General features: G+C 44.8%; 1 long non-coding RNA gene across 1 annotated transcript in view; it reads left to right on the top strand.

The window, feature by feature from the left end:
• LOC138658077 (uncharacterized) overlaps positions 1 to 17,084 on the top strand; it is an 82,103-nt gene that overhangs the window by 32,855 nt on the left and 32,164 nt on the right. The window lies entirely within an intron of this gene.

Raw genomic sequence — 17,084 nt, 5'->3', positions numbered from 1 at the left:
AAATCATCAGTTTCTGTACGCTCGCTTGAGTGTACCCTTTTGCCATGGTTCGGTATCGGTGGGGACCATTCTCAAGCACAGCAGCTAATATCTTATTCACTTACATAGGTGCTGAACTGCAGTACCTGAGAATGGCCATTACACAATGTATGGTGCTGTGGTGTCCTTGCTCCATGCACTGTTTACATTTGGCTGTCACAGACCCCACAAACAGGTAATGGGTGCGGGGCTGGGGGCTGTGCCATCTTTGATGTGATGGTAATGACTTAACCTATCTCACCAACATCCCCAGATACTCCTTAGTTATATACGTTTTTTTGACATGATGGGTGATAACCAATATGGCTGCTATTTTCACTCTACTTTGAATTGCAATATGTATAAACTAGTTGGCCCGTGCAAAATTTTTGCACATTGGTTGTCGAGGGCGCAGGCAATTTCAGGAAAATCAACTGGTCAAATGTTAATGTATTTAATGAGATGATGAACACAGAGAGGTATTTATATATGTAGATTGGTAATACAATAAATTGGTTTGATAAGTAGAGGCTAAAAAATGTCTTGAGGTTGTGGTGCCACCTGCAGGTTATTGTATTTTTTCTACAGGTTTCTCAAATTGAACGTTCAAACTGTCTTTATTGATCAAATCGTGAATGTGTGGTTTGTTTGTGTCTTTCTTGCTGAAGGGGGAAAGTTTACCTTTCAAATGGTGTATTATTTGTGTCTGTGGAGCGAAGTAATCACCATAAAAGCAATAGACAGTGCGTGTTTACAAATGTGTTTGCATATGTGACTCACCTGCAGTAAAGTGTTTAATCCTCCAATCCTCCAATATGCCTGAAATTGGCTGGGAAAGGTTAGGCAAGCTGGAAAGCCCCCAAGGCAAATGTTAGGATTTGTTTGTGATGTCTGTAGGCAGCTTTGGGGTAGTGTGGTGCCACCTGCAGGTCATCCTCACTGCAGGTTTATGAAAATTAATGTTTAAACTGTATTTTGTGATCACATGGTGGATGTGTGGTTTGTTTGGCTATTTTCTTGCTGAAGGGGGCAAGTTTACCTTTCAAATGGTGTATCATTTGTGTGTGGGTGCAGTCTGAATGGAGATACAAAGTAATCACCAAAAGAATGTTTAGAAATAATATATAAGGATATGAAATTTACCTTTTTTTTTTTTTTTACACAAAACCACAGAATTGGCGAAGTCATCTTTGCACAAAGAAGCAAAAATTACTGATGCCTTACTCACAGCCAAAGCTATCAGACAGTTCTCCATCCTCCTCCTTCTCGACCTGTCCTCTTCCTTCGACACAGTCGACCACTGCCTACTGCTACAAATTCTTTCTTCTCTTGGCATCAAAGACCTTGCCCTGTCCTGGATTGCCTTTCCGACTGCACATTTAGCGTTTCCCACTCCCACACTACCTCCTCATCCCGCCCTCAAGGTTCTGTCCTAAGGCCCCTACTTTTTTCCATCTATACCCTTGACCTAGGACAACTCATAAAGTTTCATGGCTTCCAGTACCAGTATGCGGACGACACTCAGATCTACCTCTCTGGCTCAGAGGTCACTTCTCTGCTGCCCAGAATCCTGGAGTGTCTATCAGCCATATCCTCCTTCACCTCTCACTTCCTAAAACTCAATATAGACAAAACCGAACTCAACATCTTTCCCCCATCTAGCATATCCCCCCTACCTGATCTATCTATTATGGTAAATGACATCAAGCTCTCTCCCGCACCTGAAATCCGCTGCCTCGGGGGTAACTCTCGACTCTGCCCTGTCCTTCAAACCTCACGTCCAAACTCTTGTCACCTCCTGTCGCCTCCAACTCAAAAATATTGCCAGAATCCGTCCCTTCCTAAGCATTCAATCTACTAAAACTCTTGTGCATGTCCTCATCATCTCCCGCCTCGATTACTGCAACACCCTCCTCTGTGGCCTCCTGCTAACTCTCTTGCACCACTCCAGTCTGTCCTCAACTCTAGTGCCCGACTAATCCACCTCTCTCCTTGCTACTCCCCTGCTTCTCCCCTTGCAAATCCCTTCACTGGCTCCCAATTCCCCAACGAATCCAGTTCAAACTACTAACACTAATCTTCAAAGCCATCCACAACCTGTCCCCTCCCTATATCTCTGAACTAATAATCCCAATATCTTCTCTCACGTAATCTCCGATCCTCCCAAGACCTCCTACTCTGCTCCACACTTATTCGTTCCTCACACAACCGCCTCCAAGATTTCTCCCAAATATCCCCCATCCTGTGGAATTCCACGCCTCAACATGTCCGATTATCCACCACCCTCGGATCCTTCAGACGGAATCTTAAAAGCCCATCTCTTCAGGAAAGCCTACAGCCTGCAATAACCATGCTGCCGCCTCACCACCAGAGCTGCCGCCCCACCAACCACCCGAGCTGCTGCCTCACCACCTCCTGAACTGCCGCACCCCGACCTTCTGTCTCTTCCTCATTATCCCATAGAATGTAAGTCCGCAAAGACAGGGTCCTCTCCCCTCTGTACCAGTCTGTCATTGTAAATTTGTTTACTGTAAACGATATCTGTAACTCTGTACGTAACACCTTTTTCATGTACAGCACCATGGAATTAATGGTGCTATATAAAAAAAAATAGTAATAATAAAATATAAATTTTTTATTCTTTGCATACTAATCCTGTAAAACGGGGATCATGCCTTAGTCTACTTAATAATCTTTACATCGCTATTCTGGCTGTTTCTCCCCCAACACATTTTCTAATAATTTGCAGAGGGAACATGAACGAAAAGGGGACAATGACAAGAGAATGAGAGTTTTTTTTATGAATATTCATTTAAAGGTTTAGGAGTTTTGTTATTTTGCAGTTAGTAATTATTCTTTATTATGCTTCTTTATATTAGCTTGGAAATAGGATATGCTCACATTTTAAGAGTTGTAGCTAATAAGGAATAGGATAGTTGCACTACCTGCTCAGTAAATGTGTATTCATTAAGCTGTTTGTCTCCATGGAAACAGTAATGACACATTACTGGCAGTTATGTAGTCCTTTGTCTCGTGTAAAGACCGGTCTCCTTGCCTTAGCGTTGTCTGTTGCAGGGAAGAAAAGCTTAAAAAAAAATCAGAATAGGTAATTTTTCAATTTAAAGGGAACCTGTCAACATGAAAATGCAGTCCAATCTGCTGGCATCATGTTATAGATCAGGGGGAGTGGAGCAGATTGATATACAGTTTTGTGAGAAATGAGTCCGTGTAAGCTGTTTTTTTATCATATAAATATATGCTCTTTCTGAGACTTTTGGTCCAGCGGGCAGTCCTAATGGTGACTGACAGCTATTTCTGTGTGCATACATATACAAAGAAAGCTGTCAATCACTGATAGGACCACCCACTGGACCAAAAGTCCCAGAAAGATCAGAGGTTTAAATGGTTAAATTACAGGAAATGTTAAATATTTTCTCACAAAACTATATATCAATCTGCTCAGCTCCCCCTGCTCTATAACATGGGGCCTGCAAATTAGATAGCATTTTCTTAGGTTCACTTTACAGAAGAAATATTCTTCAAAATTGACCATGTTGCCTTATCCCAGATCTCAAACAACTTGTTTAAAATATAAGCTATTAATATTTTACTAGCAATATCTTATACGTATTGATGAACATGAGATTTTAGCCGGTTGATTGATGAATAGTTGATCGAATATATAAGGCTGAGCTTTCATGCTAGGCTTGCTGCTTGAAACCAAAATCCACGGCCAGATGCAGTGACCAATTGCCACAAAGTTTTAAAGCTAGCCATACATATGAGATAGTAGTCTGCCAAAGTGTGATCAGCAAAATTCTGTCTCTCCTGACAGCCCCATACACATGAACGCTCAGCTTGGCCAAGCATTCATGTTTTTTTAGCACGGCGAGAGGAGAAAACCCCTGGCAGACATCTCTGGCAGTGGCTCATCTACCCTAAAACAAGAGAACCGACTGTTGCACTTCTAGCTGGCAGATCCTTTTTACATCCTCTCTACATCACCTCTCAGTTGGCCACCTTTCACATAAGATGGTCGACTGGGCCCCCTGAAATAAGTGAGTTAGACCAACTTTACCAAATGTGTACTAGGGCTTTAATATCTTCGTTTACCCAAGAAATTGTGCAGCCATTGACGACCACACACTTTCGTACTTTCTATATTGCACATGGCAGCTACTTTGTGAGATCTGAGTCTCATTAGGCCAGTTTCACACATCCAAGATTCACAATCCAAGAATGGACTTTGATGTCAGGACAAGATGCCGATCTCCTGATCTGAATTCAATGGCCTCATAGGACGTATAGTATATGTGCAGTGCTTCTCACCATTATTGGCACCCCTTCATTTTTTTCATAGACTGTACAATATTTTCAGAAATAAATGGAAATGTACTAAAGTTATATCCTCTGGATTTTTATTTAGTGGTCCAAAGTAATACAACAATAAAACATTGTTTTTCAACTTACATGCTGCAATTTCAAAGAAGGAACAGAATATATAGCATGTGCAGCAATAAAGGCACCCCTTATTAGTACCTGGTTGCACACCCTTTCGCCTTGATGACAGCCTGCAAATGTTTCTTGTAGCCATCTATAAGCTTCTTGCACTTCTCAGCTAGTATTTTCTCCCAGTCTTCCTTTGCAGTTTGTTCAAGCTCTTGAATATTTGCAGAGTTCTTTTTTCCCAGTGGCAGAGTTCAACTCACCCCAAAGATTTTCAATAGGATTGAGGTCAGGATTCATTGTTGGCCATTTTAAAACAGTCCGTTTTTTCTTTTTCAACCATTCCTGTGTACTTTTGGATGTGTGCTTTGTGTCATTGTCTTGATGGAGAACCCCTGATCTTTGACCAACCAAGTTTTCTTTCACTGGGTAGGACATGTCACTATAAAATCTCTTGATAATTCTCAGATTTCATGATTCCTGTGATACGGTCAAGGCATTCAGAACCAGACACAGCAAAGCGACCACACACCATTATGTTTGTAGGGGATTCTTTTCCATATAACCTTCATTGCCCAGTCTATAAACAATTGCCAAAAAGCTCTATTTTTGTTTCATCTGTCCACAGAACATTTTCCCAGAAGGATTTTGTCAAGGTATTTTTTGGAAAAAATCATGTCATTCCTTTTTACGTCTTTTTTACAGCGATGGTTTCTTCCTTGACCTTTGTCCAAAAAAGCTCTGCTTGGTTTCGTGTGTGGCATATGGTACTTGTTGAAACCATGACCCCACACTGTTCCAGGTTGGCCTTCAGATCTTTTGATGTTTGACATGGTGTTTTTTTTCTACCATTCGTACCAACCTTTGAAGACATCTCTTGTCAATTTTCCTCTTTCCTCCATGTCAAGGGAGGTTCTTGATGGTTCCCATGCTTGGCAAACTTCTTAATAACATTGCGCACCGCTGAAACTGGGATACCAAGGTCTTTCGGTATTGCCTTATATCCTTTGGATGTCTTGCGTTTGCTAATAGCAGTACTGATGTCCTCAGACAGCGCCTTTGCCTTCACCATTGTAACAAAGGAACAGGGCTACCATGTGGCTTTTTAACCCCTTTCTGACATCAGAGGTACTATTCTGTCCATGTGACCTGGGCCAATTTGACCATGGACAGAATAGTAAGTCTGAGCGATCGGCTGCATTCACGTGGGATGCGCAGCCGATCGCCGCCGGGTGTCAGCTGATTCTCAGACCGCTCCCGTCACTTTAACCCCCGACATACTGCGATCGAACATGCAGCATTCCAGAAGCTGGCATAGCCCCTCTGCCTTTGGATTGGAGACCCCGCAGCGCGACACAGGCTCCTGATCATTGCCATGGTGACCCGATGTTGTCATGATGACATCTGGGTCACCTGAGCTAGGAAACTTGGTGATCATGCGCAGTGGCTGCAAGCTTTTCTTTGGACCCTCTTCATAAGATACATGTGCGGTAGCACCACTGATGGTCGGCTAAAGTTGGATTCCCTTTTTCTGCTTACCACAGCTACATGAAGGACAGATGTTTCTTGAAAAAGGCTAAATAAGCCGAAACGTTGAATATAGATAAGTCTGTCGCTGAAGTTACTAATTCCTGTCCTGTGGAACCCCACCATCTTGTTTATTGGAATATAATCAAATCAAATAAAATAGCTCAATATACCTGTAGTGTTCCGGGAGATCACTTTTTCTCCTGAGCGCCTGCTTTCAAGTAGTGAGCTGTTGTGAATTCTGTTGTCGGGCTCCCTCCTGTGGTCATGAATGGTACTTCGGCTGGTTCTGTCCATGGACTTCCACAGGTGACGAGGTTAATTCGTTAGCTGCTGCTCTATTTAACTCCACTTAGATCTTTGCTCCATGCCACCTGTCAATGTTCCAGTATTGGTTTAGTTCACTCCTGGATCGTTTTGTGACCTGTCTTCCCAACAGAAGCTAAGTTCCAGCTTGTATTTCTTTGGTTTGGTATTTTTCTGTCCAGCTTGCAATTTTTATTGTTGTCTTGCTTGCTGGAAGCTCTGGGACGCAGAGGGAGCGCCTCCGCACCGTGAGTCGGTGCGGAGGGTCTTTTTGCGCCCTCTGCGTGGTCTTTTTGTAGGTTTTTGTGCTGATCGCAAAGTAACCTTTCCTATCCTCGGTCTGTTCAGTAAGTCGGGCCTCACTTTGCTAAATCTATTTCATCTCTGTGTTTGTATTTTCATCTTACTCACAGTCATTATATGTGGGGGGCTGCCTTTTCCTTTGGGGAATTTCTCTGAGGCAAGGTAGGCTTTATTTTTCTATCTTCAGGGCTAGCTAGTTTCTTAGGCTGTGCCGAGTTGCATAGGGAGCGTTAGGCGCAATCCACGGCTATTTCTAGTGTGTTTGATAGGATTAGGGATTGCGGTCAGCAGAGTTCCCACGTCCCAGAGCTCGTCCTTTATTATCAGTAACTATCAGGTCATTCCGTGTGCTCTTAACCACCAGGTCCATTATTGTCCTGACCACCATGTCATAACAGTGAGCACCCTCCTAACCATATTCTACATGAGACAGCTGACGCCTCACAGTCTCAGATTGGATAGTCGAGCTGTCAATCAGCACACTGACAGCTCCGCACGCCCCTGTACCAGATTGGATGGCCAAGCTGTCAATCATAGTACTGACAGCTTCAGCACACCCCTATACAAGATTGGATGGCCGAGCTGTCCGTAACTGCATCCCAGACACACTGAGGGGTGGAACTATGACAATAGATGTGCCTTTTCTGGGCAGCTGCGGGCTGCTATTTTTAGGCTGGGGGTCAATATCCATGGCCCCCTACCAGCCTGAGAATACCAGCCCCCAGCTGTCTACTTTAGCAAGGCTGGTTGTCAAAAGTGGGGCCACCCCACACCATTTTTTAAAATTATTTATTTAAATAATTTAAAAATATGGCGTGGGGACCCCTCTATTCTTGCTGAAGCTGACAGCTGAGGGTTGCAGCCCCCAGTTGTGAGTTTTGTCTGGCTAGTTATCAAAAATAGGGGAGTACCCATGCCTTTTTTTTTTAATTACCGTATTTATTTACAGTTCAGGAGCAGCAGATGAATACTCCCATCCGCCACTCCTGCTATCCGTTATTAGCAGCAGCAGGGGTAGGCTGATGGGAGTAATAGTGCCATCAGCTGCCACCTGTTGTCTCTTTTATTACTTAAATGTAACTCATCATTTTCCCATGTTCGCGCCGATCACCGACAGAGCAGGGAAGAATGAAGAAAGCCATGTTCAGCACCCAGCGATGGGGAACAGCGCTTACTGTAACGCTTCTTCCTCGGTGCCGATGCTTGTCACATGGATGACATCCATGTGTGTTATGTGTATGCATGTGTGCGGGACATTTTATGGCCTGTGTTGACATTAAAAAATGGACATGTCAGCGTGTTTTGCCCACGGCCACATGGTCCGTGGAAACACACTGACATATGCACAGGCCCACTTACTCTAATAGGCAAATACTTCCTCCCGAGTCTCTGTGCGTGGCTTTGTAGCACTGTACAGCCACATACAGTGTGGCAAAAAAGTATTTAGTCAGTCAGCAATGGTGCAAGTTCCACCACTTAAAAAGATGAGAGGCGTCTGTAATTTACATCATAGGTAGACCTCAACTATGGGAGACAAACTGAGAAAAAAAAATCCAGAAAATCACATTGTCTGTTTTTTTAACAATTTATTTGCATATTATGGTGGAAAATAAGTATTTGGTCAGAAACAAACAATCCAGATTTCTGGCTCTCACAGACCTGTAACTTCTTCTTTAAGAGTCTCCTCTTTCCTCCACTCATTACCTGTAGTAATGGCACCTGTTTAAACTTGTTATCAGTATAAAAAGACACCTGTGCACACCCTCAAACAGTCTGACTCCAAACTCCACTATGGTGAAGACCAAAGAGCTGTCAAAGGACACCAGAAACAAAATTGTAGCCCTGCACCAGGCTGGGAAGACTGAATCTGCAATAGCCAACCAGCTTGGAGTGAAGAAATCAACAGTGGGAGCAATAATTAGAAAATGGAAGACATACAAGACCACTGATAATCTCCCTCGATCTGGGGCTCCACGCAAAATCCCACCCCGTGGGGTCAGAATGATCACAAGAACGGTGAGCAAAAATCCCAGAACCACGCGGGGGGACCTAGTGAATGAACTGCAGATAGCTGGGACCAATGTAACAAGGCCTACCATAAGTAACACTCTACGCCACCATGGACTCAGATCCTGCAGTGCCAGACATGTCCCACTGCTTAAGCCAGTACATGTCCGGGCCCGTCTGAAGTTTGCTAGAGAGCATTTGGATGATCCAGAGGAGTTTTGGGAGAATGTCCTATGGTCTGATGAAACCAAACTGGAACTGTTTGGTAGAAACACAACTTGTCGTGTTTGGAGGAAAAAGAATACTGAGTTGCATCCATCAAACACCATACCTACTGTAAAGCATGGTGGTGGAAACATCATGCTTTGGGGCTGTTTCTCTGCAAAGGGGCCAGGACGACTGATCCGGGTACATGAAAGAATGAATGGGGCCATGTATCGTGAGATTTTGAGTGCAAACCTCCTTCCATCAGCAAGGGCATTGAAGATGAAACGTGGCTGGGTCTTTCAACATGACAATGATCCAAAGCACACCGCCAGGGCAACGAAGGAGTGGCTTCGTAAGAAGCATTTCAAGGTCCTGGAGTTGCCTAGCCAGTCTCCAGATCTCAACCCTATAGAAAACCTTTGGAGGGAGTTGAAAGTCCGTGTTGCCAAGCGAAAAGCCAAAAACATCACTGCTCTAGAGGAGATCTGCATGGATGAAAGGGCCAACATACCAACAACAGTGTGTGGCAACCTTGTGAAGACTTACAGAAAACGTTTGACCTCTGTCATTGCCAACAAAGGATATATTACAAAGTATTGAGATGAAATTTTGTTTCTGACCAAATATTTATTTTCCACCATAATATGCAAATAAAATGTTAAAAAAACAGACAATGTGATTTTCTGGATTTTTTTTTCTCAGTTTGTCTCCCATAGTTGAGGTCTACCTATGATGTAAATTACAGACGCCTCTCATCTTTTTAAGTGGTGGAACTTGCACTATTGCTGACTGACTAAATACTTTTTTGCCCCACTGTATGTGGTATTGCCACGTTCAGTAGAAATTGTGGGACAATTTTTTTTGCCATTTTTACCCACTCTATAGCGCCACCTGTTGGAAGTAGCGATCCTACAAGTCACAATCAACCCTTTAACGAGTCGTGCAATATGACTTAGGATAAAAGTCAAATCAGTAACTCAATTCACAGACATAGTGTTTCGGGCTGTTGGCCCTCGTCAGTGCGAAGCATGAGAACTAATTTGACAAGATGAGAGGCTCTGGACTGGGGTCTAAGGGGTAAGGTTTCTCCTTGTGGAGAGTGACCACCATGTGGTCACATTATCAAGCTGTAACCACTCCCATAGATGGGTGGTGTGTGGCTAGTTCGACCCACCCAGCTCTCAAACTAGCCCTGCAAGCCTCCCTCTAAAAAACCAATTACTTGTGGGGCTACAGGTCCCAGAACAACCTTACTTCAGGCTTACAGCGCAGAGTATCTTCCTCTGCGACACACATACCGGCCATTCACAATAATGCTGGACTTTGTCTCATCACCATAGTTATGCCTGCGACTGCCATGCATTTCTATGGCCTCAACACGCCTCCATGCGTATTCTGAGGAGACCATGCAGTGCCCCATACCTGTAACTGGTCACTGCATCACAGGCTCATAGACGGCCACTTCAGAATAGTCCAATGTTTTCCTCTTAGGCATTGTTGGGTGTTTTTAGCTGTGTGTTTTAGTTCATTATCCTTTTGCAAGACCCATGACCTGCAATTGAGACTACGCTTTCTGACACTGGGCAGCACATTTCTCTCTATAATCCCTTGATAGTCTTGAGATTTCATTGCACCCTGCACAGATTGTAGACACCCTGTGCCAGATGCATCAAAGCAGCCTCAAAACATAACAGACCTCCTCCATGTTTGACAGTAGGGACAGTGTTCTTTTCTTGATATGCTTCATTTTTCCGTCTGTGAGCATAGAGCTGATGTGCCTTGCCAAAAAGTTCCAACGCTGTCTCCTCTGTCCATAGGACATTCTCCCAGAAGCTTTGTGGCTTGTCTACATGTAGTTTGGCAAATTCTAGTCTGGCTCTTTTATGATTTTTTTTCAACAATTATGTCCTCCTTGGTTGTCTTCCATGAAGTCCACTTTGGCTCATACAATGACTGATAGTGTGATCTGATACTGATGTTCCTTAAGCTTGAAGTTCACCTGTAATCTGTTGAGAAGTTTTTCTGGGCTCTTGTGTTATCATTCGTATTTTCTGTTTCTTTGATTTGTCATCAATTTTCCTCCTGCGGCCATGTCCAGGGAGGTTGGCTACAGTCAGATGGATCTTAAATTTCTGAATAATATGTGTAACTGTAGTCACAGGAAAGTCAAGCTGCTTGGAAATTGTCTTATATCTTTTATCTTTAACATGTTTGTCTATAATTTTCTTTCTAATCTCCTGAGAGAACTGTTTCCTTCACTTCTTCTGTGTCATGATAGGACTGGTGAGTACTGGGACCAGGTGCACCTTTCCTGGCCTGTTGTGAATTCTGTTATCGAACTCCCTCCTGTGGTCATGAATGGTACTTCGGCGAGTTCTGTCCATAGACTCCCTCTGGTGGCTGTGAGTGGAGCTGCTGCTTCTGAGGTTCCTTCCACAGGTGACGTAGTTTATCCTTTGGCTGGCTGCTCTATTTAACTCCACTCAGATCGTTACTCCATGCCAGCTGTCAATGTTCTTGTACTGGTCCAGTTCGCTCTTGGATCTTTCTGGTGACCTGTCTACTTCAGCAGAAGCTAAGTCCCTGCTAGTTAATTATTTGTTCATTGTTTCCTTGTCCAGCTTGCTATCATGATTTTGCCTTGCTAGCTGGAAGCTCTGGGATGCAGAGTGGCACCTCCGCACCGTGAGTCGGTACGGAGGTCTTTTTGCACACTCTGCGTGGTCTTTTTGTAGTTTTTTGTGCTGACCGCAAAGATACCTTTCCTATCCTCAGTCTGTTTAGTAAGTCTGGCCTCCCTTTGCTGAAACGGGTTTCATTTCTGTGTTTGTGACTTTCATCTTAACTCACAGTCAATATATGTGGGGGGCTGCCTTTTCCTTTGGGGAATTTCTCTGAGGCAAGGTAGGCTTTGTTTTCTATCTCTAGGGCTAGTTAGCTCTTAGGCTGTGAAGAGGCATCTAGGCAGTGTTAGGTACGCTCCACGGCTATTTCTAGTTGTGTGATAGGATTAGGGGTTGCGGTCAGCAGAGCTCCCACTTCCCAGAGCTTGTCCTGTGTGAGTTTAACCATCAGGTCGTTCCGGGTGCTCCTAACCACCAGGTCCATAACAGTACAGCTGGCCCAAAGTATTAATGCATCTCAATAGAGGGATAAGAGAAGTTCTGAGACCATTTTTTTTTCTCTGCAGTGTGTTTTGTCTTTCTGTTCCCCTTAACCTCTGGGTGGTTCAGGACACAGGTGTAGATATGGACATTCAAAGTCTGTCCTCTTGTGTGGATCATCTCACTGCAAGGGTACAAAACATTCAAGATTTTGTGGTTCAGAATCCGATGTTAGAGCCTAGAATTCCAATTCCTGATTTGTTTTCTGGGGATAGATCTAAGTTCCTGAATTTCAAAAATAATTGTAAACTGTTTCTAGCTTTGAAACCCCGCTCCTCTGGTGACCCCGTTCAACAAGTAAAAATCATTATTTCTTTGTTGCGTGGTGACCCTCAAGACTGGGCATTTTCCCTTGCGCCAGGAGATTCTGCATTGCGTGATGTAGATGCGTTTTTTCTGGCGCTTGGATTGCTTTATGATGAACTAAATTCAGTGGATCAGGCAGAGAAAATCTTGCTGGCTCAGGTGTCAGGTGTCAGGGTCAGGATGAAGCGGAGGTGTATTGTCAGAAGTTTAGAAAGTGGTCTGTGCTTACTCAGTGGAATGAGAGTGCCCTGGCGGCAATTTTCAGAAAGGGTCTTTCTGAAGCCCTTAAGGATGTCATGGTGGGATTTCCCACGCCTGCTGGTCTGAATGAGTCTATGTCCTTGGCCATTCAGATCGATCGGCGCTTGCGTGAGCGCAAAGCTGTGCACCATTTGGCGGTATTCTCTGAGCATAGGCCCGAGCCTATGCAATGTGATAGGACTTTGACCAGAGCTGAACGGCAAGAATACAGACGTCGGAATGGGCTGTGTTTTTACTGTGGTGATTTCACTCATGCTATATCCGATTGTCCTAAGCGCACTAAGCGGTTCGCTAGGTCTGCCACCATTGGTACGGTACAGTCTAAATTTCTTTTGTCCGTTACTCTGATTTGCTCTTTGTCGTCCTATTCTGTTATGGCATTTGTGGATTCAGGCGCTGCCCTGAATTTGATGGACTTGGAGTTTGCCAGGCGCGGTGTTTTTTTCTTGGAGCTCTTGCAGTATCCTATTCCATTGAGAGGAATTGATGCTACGCCTTTGCCCAAGAATAAGCCTCAGTACTGGACTCAATTGACCATGTGCATGGCTCCTGCACATCAGGAGGATATTCGCTTTTTGGTGTTGCATAATCTGCATGATGTGGTCGTTTTGGGGTTGCCATGGCTACAGGTCCATAATCCAGTATTGGATTGGAAATCTATGTCTGTGTCCGGCTGGGGTTGTCAGGGGGTACATGGTGATGTTCCATTGCTGTCAATTTCGCCTTCCACTCCTTCTGAAGTCCCTGAGTTTTTGTCAGATTACCGGGATGTAACGTATTTTTCGGATTATAAGACGCACCTTACTATAAGACGCACCCAGGTTTTCGAGGTGGAAAATAGGGAAAAAAATATTTGCAGCAAAAAAGGTGGTAAAATATTTAATAACATAAACATACTATTATATGTGTTGTTATTACTGGTATATATAATAGTATGTTATTATGTTGGAAGCTGCGGGTAGAAGATGGAGCTGCAGGACCAGTGTGGTGTCTGTAAAGTACTGTATGAAGATGCTATAGGGTGAGTATAAGAATGGGGGCACAGGGCTTATATTTAAAGCACCACTCCAGCACTGAAAAATAACACAGGAGTGCTGCATTGAGATCCCATTGGAAGAACTATAACTCCCAGTATGTCCTGCAGAACCTATGGCATGCTGGGAGTTATAGTTCACCACAGAAGTGGCAGAGTGCTTTACTTTGTGTTGTAGTGACTAACCTTTTAATTGTGGCAGCCAGCCACACTGTGGCGAGGTAAAATGCTGGAGCATCCCATAACAACACAGAGCGCTCCCTCTTGTTGCCTCTCCACAGCACAGGAGTAAGCTTGCAGATTGTAGTGTGGTGTCTGCAGGACCTGTGATGACATCAGAAGAGGGAGGGCTCTGTGCTGCCTTGTGATGCTCCAGCCCGCCCTCTTCATGACATCACACAGGTCCTTGTGCTGGAGCACTCAGCATCCAGCACAGCCCCAGCAGGCAGGTATGCAGCGATCTTGTCCCCTCTGGCCCCTGCTGCTGCACAGATCTTGCCAGCTGCTGCAGGAATCCGGTGCTGGGGAAACCATGTGTGTCCCTGTGAAGGACTATTCATTTGCTGCTCCTGACTCCCAGCTCAGCTGACAGGTGGGCGGGAAGCAGCTAATGAATATTCACTGCACTTTAATAATCGGGACCATGTGGTTTCCCCAGCTGATTCCTGAAGTCCGGCAGAGACATTTTTCTGCCTCCTGCCTACCAGTGCAATCCCACTCGCTGCTGCCCCCTCCCCATGTTACATCCCTACCATAAGACGCACCCACACTTTCCTCTCAAATTTGGAGGAAAAAAAGTGCGTCTTATGGTCAGAAAAATACGGTATTTGATGAGCCCAAATCCAGTGCCCTACCTCCTCATAGGGATTGCGATTGTGCTATTAATTTGATTCCTGGTAGTAAGTTTCCTAAGGGCCGACTGTTTAATTTATCTGTGCCAGAGCACGCCGCTATGCGGAGTTATATAAAGGAATCCTTGGAGAAGGGTCAAATTCGCCCGTCGTCATCACCGATGGGAGCAGGGTTCTTTTTTGTGGCCAAGAAGGATGGTTCTTTGAGACCTTGTATTGATTACCGCCTTCTAAATAAGATCACAGTCAAATTTCAGTTACCTTTGCCGCTGCTGTCTGATTTGTTTGCTCGGATTAAGGGGGCTAGTTGGTTCACCAAGATAGATCTTCGAGGGGTGTATAATCTTGTGCGAATTAAACAGGGCGATGAATGGAAAACAGCATTTAATACGCCCGAGGGCCATTTTGAGTACCTGGTTATGCCATTCGGGCTTTCTAATGCTCCATCTGTGTTTCAGTCCTTTATGCATGACATCTTCCGAAAGTACCTGGATAGATTCATGATTGTATATTTGGATGATATTTTGGTCTTTTCGGATGATTGGGAGTCTCATGTGAAGCAGGTCAGAATGGTGTTTCAGGTCCTTCGTGCGAATTCCTTGTTTGTGAAGGGGTCAAAGTGTCCCTTTGGAGTTCAGAAGGTTTCATTTTTGGGTTTCATTTTTTCCTCTTCTACTATCGAGATGGACCCTGTTAAAGTTCAGGCCATTTATGATTGGACTCAGCCGACATCTGTGAAGAGCCTGCAGAAGTTCCTGGGCTTTGCTAATTTTTACCGTCGCTTCATCGCTAATTTTTCTAGTGTTGCTAAACCGTTGACTGATTTGACCAAGAAAGGTGCTGATGTGGTCAATTGGTCCTCTGCGGCTGTAGAGGCTTTTCAAGAGTTGAAGCGTCGTTTTTCTTCTGCCCCTGTGTTGTGCCAGCCAGATGTTTCGCTCCCGTTTCAGGTCGAGGTTGATGCTTCTGAGATTGGAGCAGGGGCTGTTTTGTCGCAAAGAAGTTCTGATGGCTCGGTGATGAAACCATGTGCCTTCTTTTCTAGAAAGTTTTCGCCTGCTAAGGGCAATTATGATGTTGGCAATCGAGAGTTGTTGGCCATGAAGTGGGCATTCGAGGAGTGGCGACATTGGCTTGAAGGAGCCAAGCATCGCGTGGTGGTCTTGACGGATCACAAGAATTTGACTTATCTCGAGTTTGCCAAACGGTTGAATCCTAGACAGGCTCGATGGTCGATGTTTTTCTCCCGTTTTGATTTTGTGGTTTCGTACCTTCCGGGCTTTAAGAATGTGAAGGCTGATGCCCTGTCAAGGAGTTTTGTGCCTGACTCTCCGGGTGTTCCTGAGCTGGCGGGTTTTCTCAAATAGGGGGTAATTTTGTCTGCCATCTCCCCTGATTTGCGGCGGGTGCTGCAGAAGTTTCAGGCTGATAGACCTAACCGTTGTCCAGCGGAGAAACTGTTTGTCCCTGATAGATGGACTAGTAGAGTTATCTCTGAGGTTCATTGTTCGGTGTTGGCTGGTCATCCTGGAATCTTTGGTACCAGAGATTTGGTGGCTAGATCCTTTTGGTGGCCTGCTTTGTCACGGGATGTGCGTTCTTTTGTGCAGTCCTGTGGTACTTGTGCTCGGGCTAAGCCCTGCTGTTCTCGTGCCAGTGGGTTGCTTTTGCCCTTGCCGGTCCCGAAGAGGCCCTGGACGCATATTTCCATGGATTTTATTTCTGATCTCCCTGTTTCTCAAAGGATGTCGGTCATTTGGGTGGTTTGTGATCGCTTCTCTAAGATGGTCCATTTGGTACCCTTGTCTAAATTGCCTTCCTCCTCTGATTTGGTGCCATTGTTTTTCCAGCATGTGGTTCGTTTGCATGGCATTCCGGAGAACATCATCTCGGACAGAGGTTCCCAGTTTGTTTCGAGGTTTTGGCGGTCCTTTTGTGCTAAGATGGGCATTGATTTGTCTTTTTCTTCGGCTTTCCATCCTCAGACAAATGGCCAAACCGAACGAACTAATCAGACTTTGGAAACATATCTGAGATGCTTTGTTTCTGCTGATCAGGATGATTGGGTGTCCTTCTTGCCTTTGGCTGAGTTCGCCCTTAATAATCGGGCCAGGTCGGCTACTTTGGTTTCGCCTTTTTTCTGTAATTCTGATTTCCATCCTCGTTTCTCTTCAGGGCAGGTTGAGCCTTCAGACTGTCCTGGTGTGGATACTGTGGTGGACAGGTTGCAGCAGATTTGGACTCATGTGGTGGACAATTTGACATTGTCCCAGGAGAAGGCTCAACGTTTCGCTAACCGCCGGCGCTGTGTTGGTCCCCGACTTCGTGTTGGGGATTTGGTTTGGTTGTCGTCTCGTTATGTTCCTATGAAGGTTTCCTCTCCTAAGTTTAAGCCTCGTTTCATTGGTCCTTATAAGATTTCTGAAGTTCTCAATCCTGTGTCATTTCGTTTGGCCTTCCCAGCTTATTTTGCCATCCATAATGTGTTCCATAGGTCAATATTGCGTTGATACGTGGCGCCTATGGTTCCCTCCGTTGATCTTCCTGCCCCATGTTGGTCGAGGGGGAGTTGGAGTATGTGGTGGAGAAGATTTTGGATTCTCGTATTTCGAGACGGAAACTCCAGTACCTGGTCAAGTGGAAGGGTTATGGTCA

The sequence above is a fragment of the Ranitomeya imitator genome, chromosome 1, assembly GCF_032444005.1.
Source record: "Ranitomeya imitator isolate aRanImi1 chromosome 1, aRanImi1.pri, whole genome shotgun sequence".
NCBI classification, from domain to species: domain Eukaryota; kingdom Metazoa; phylum Chordata; class Amphibia; order Anura; family Dendrobatidae; genus Ranitomeya; species Ranitomeya imitator.
This window is presented reverse-complemented; position numbering and strand designations above follow the sequence as displayed.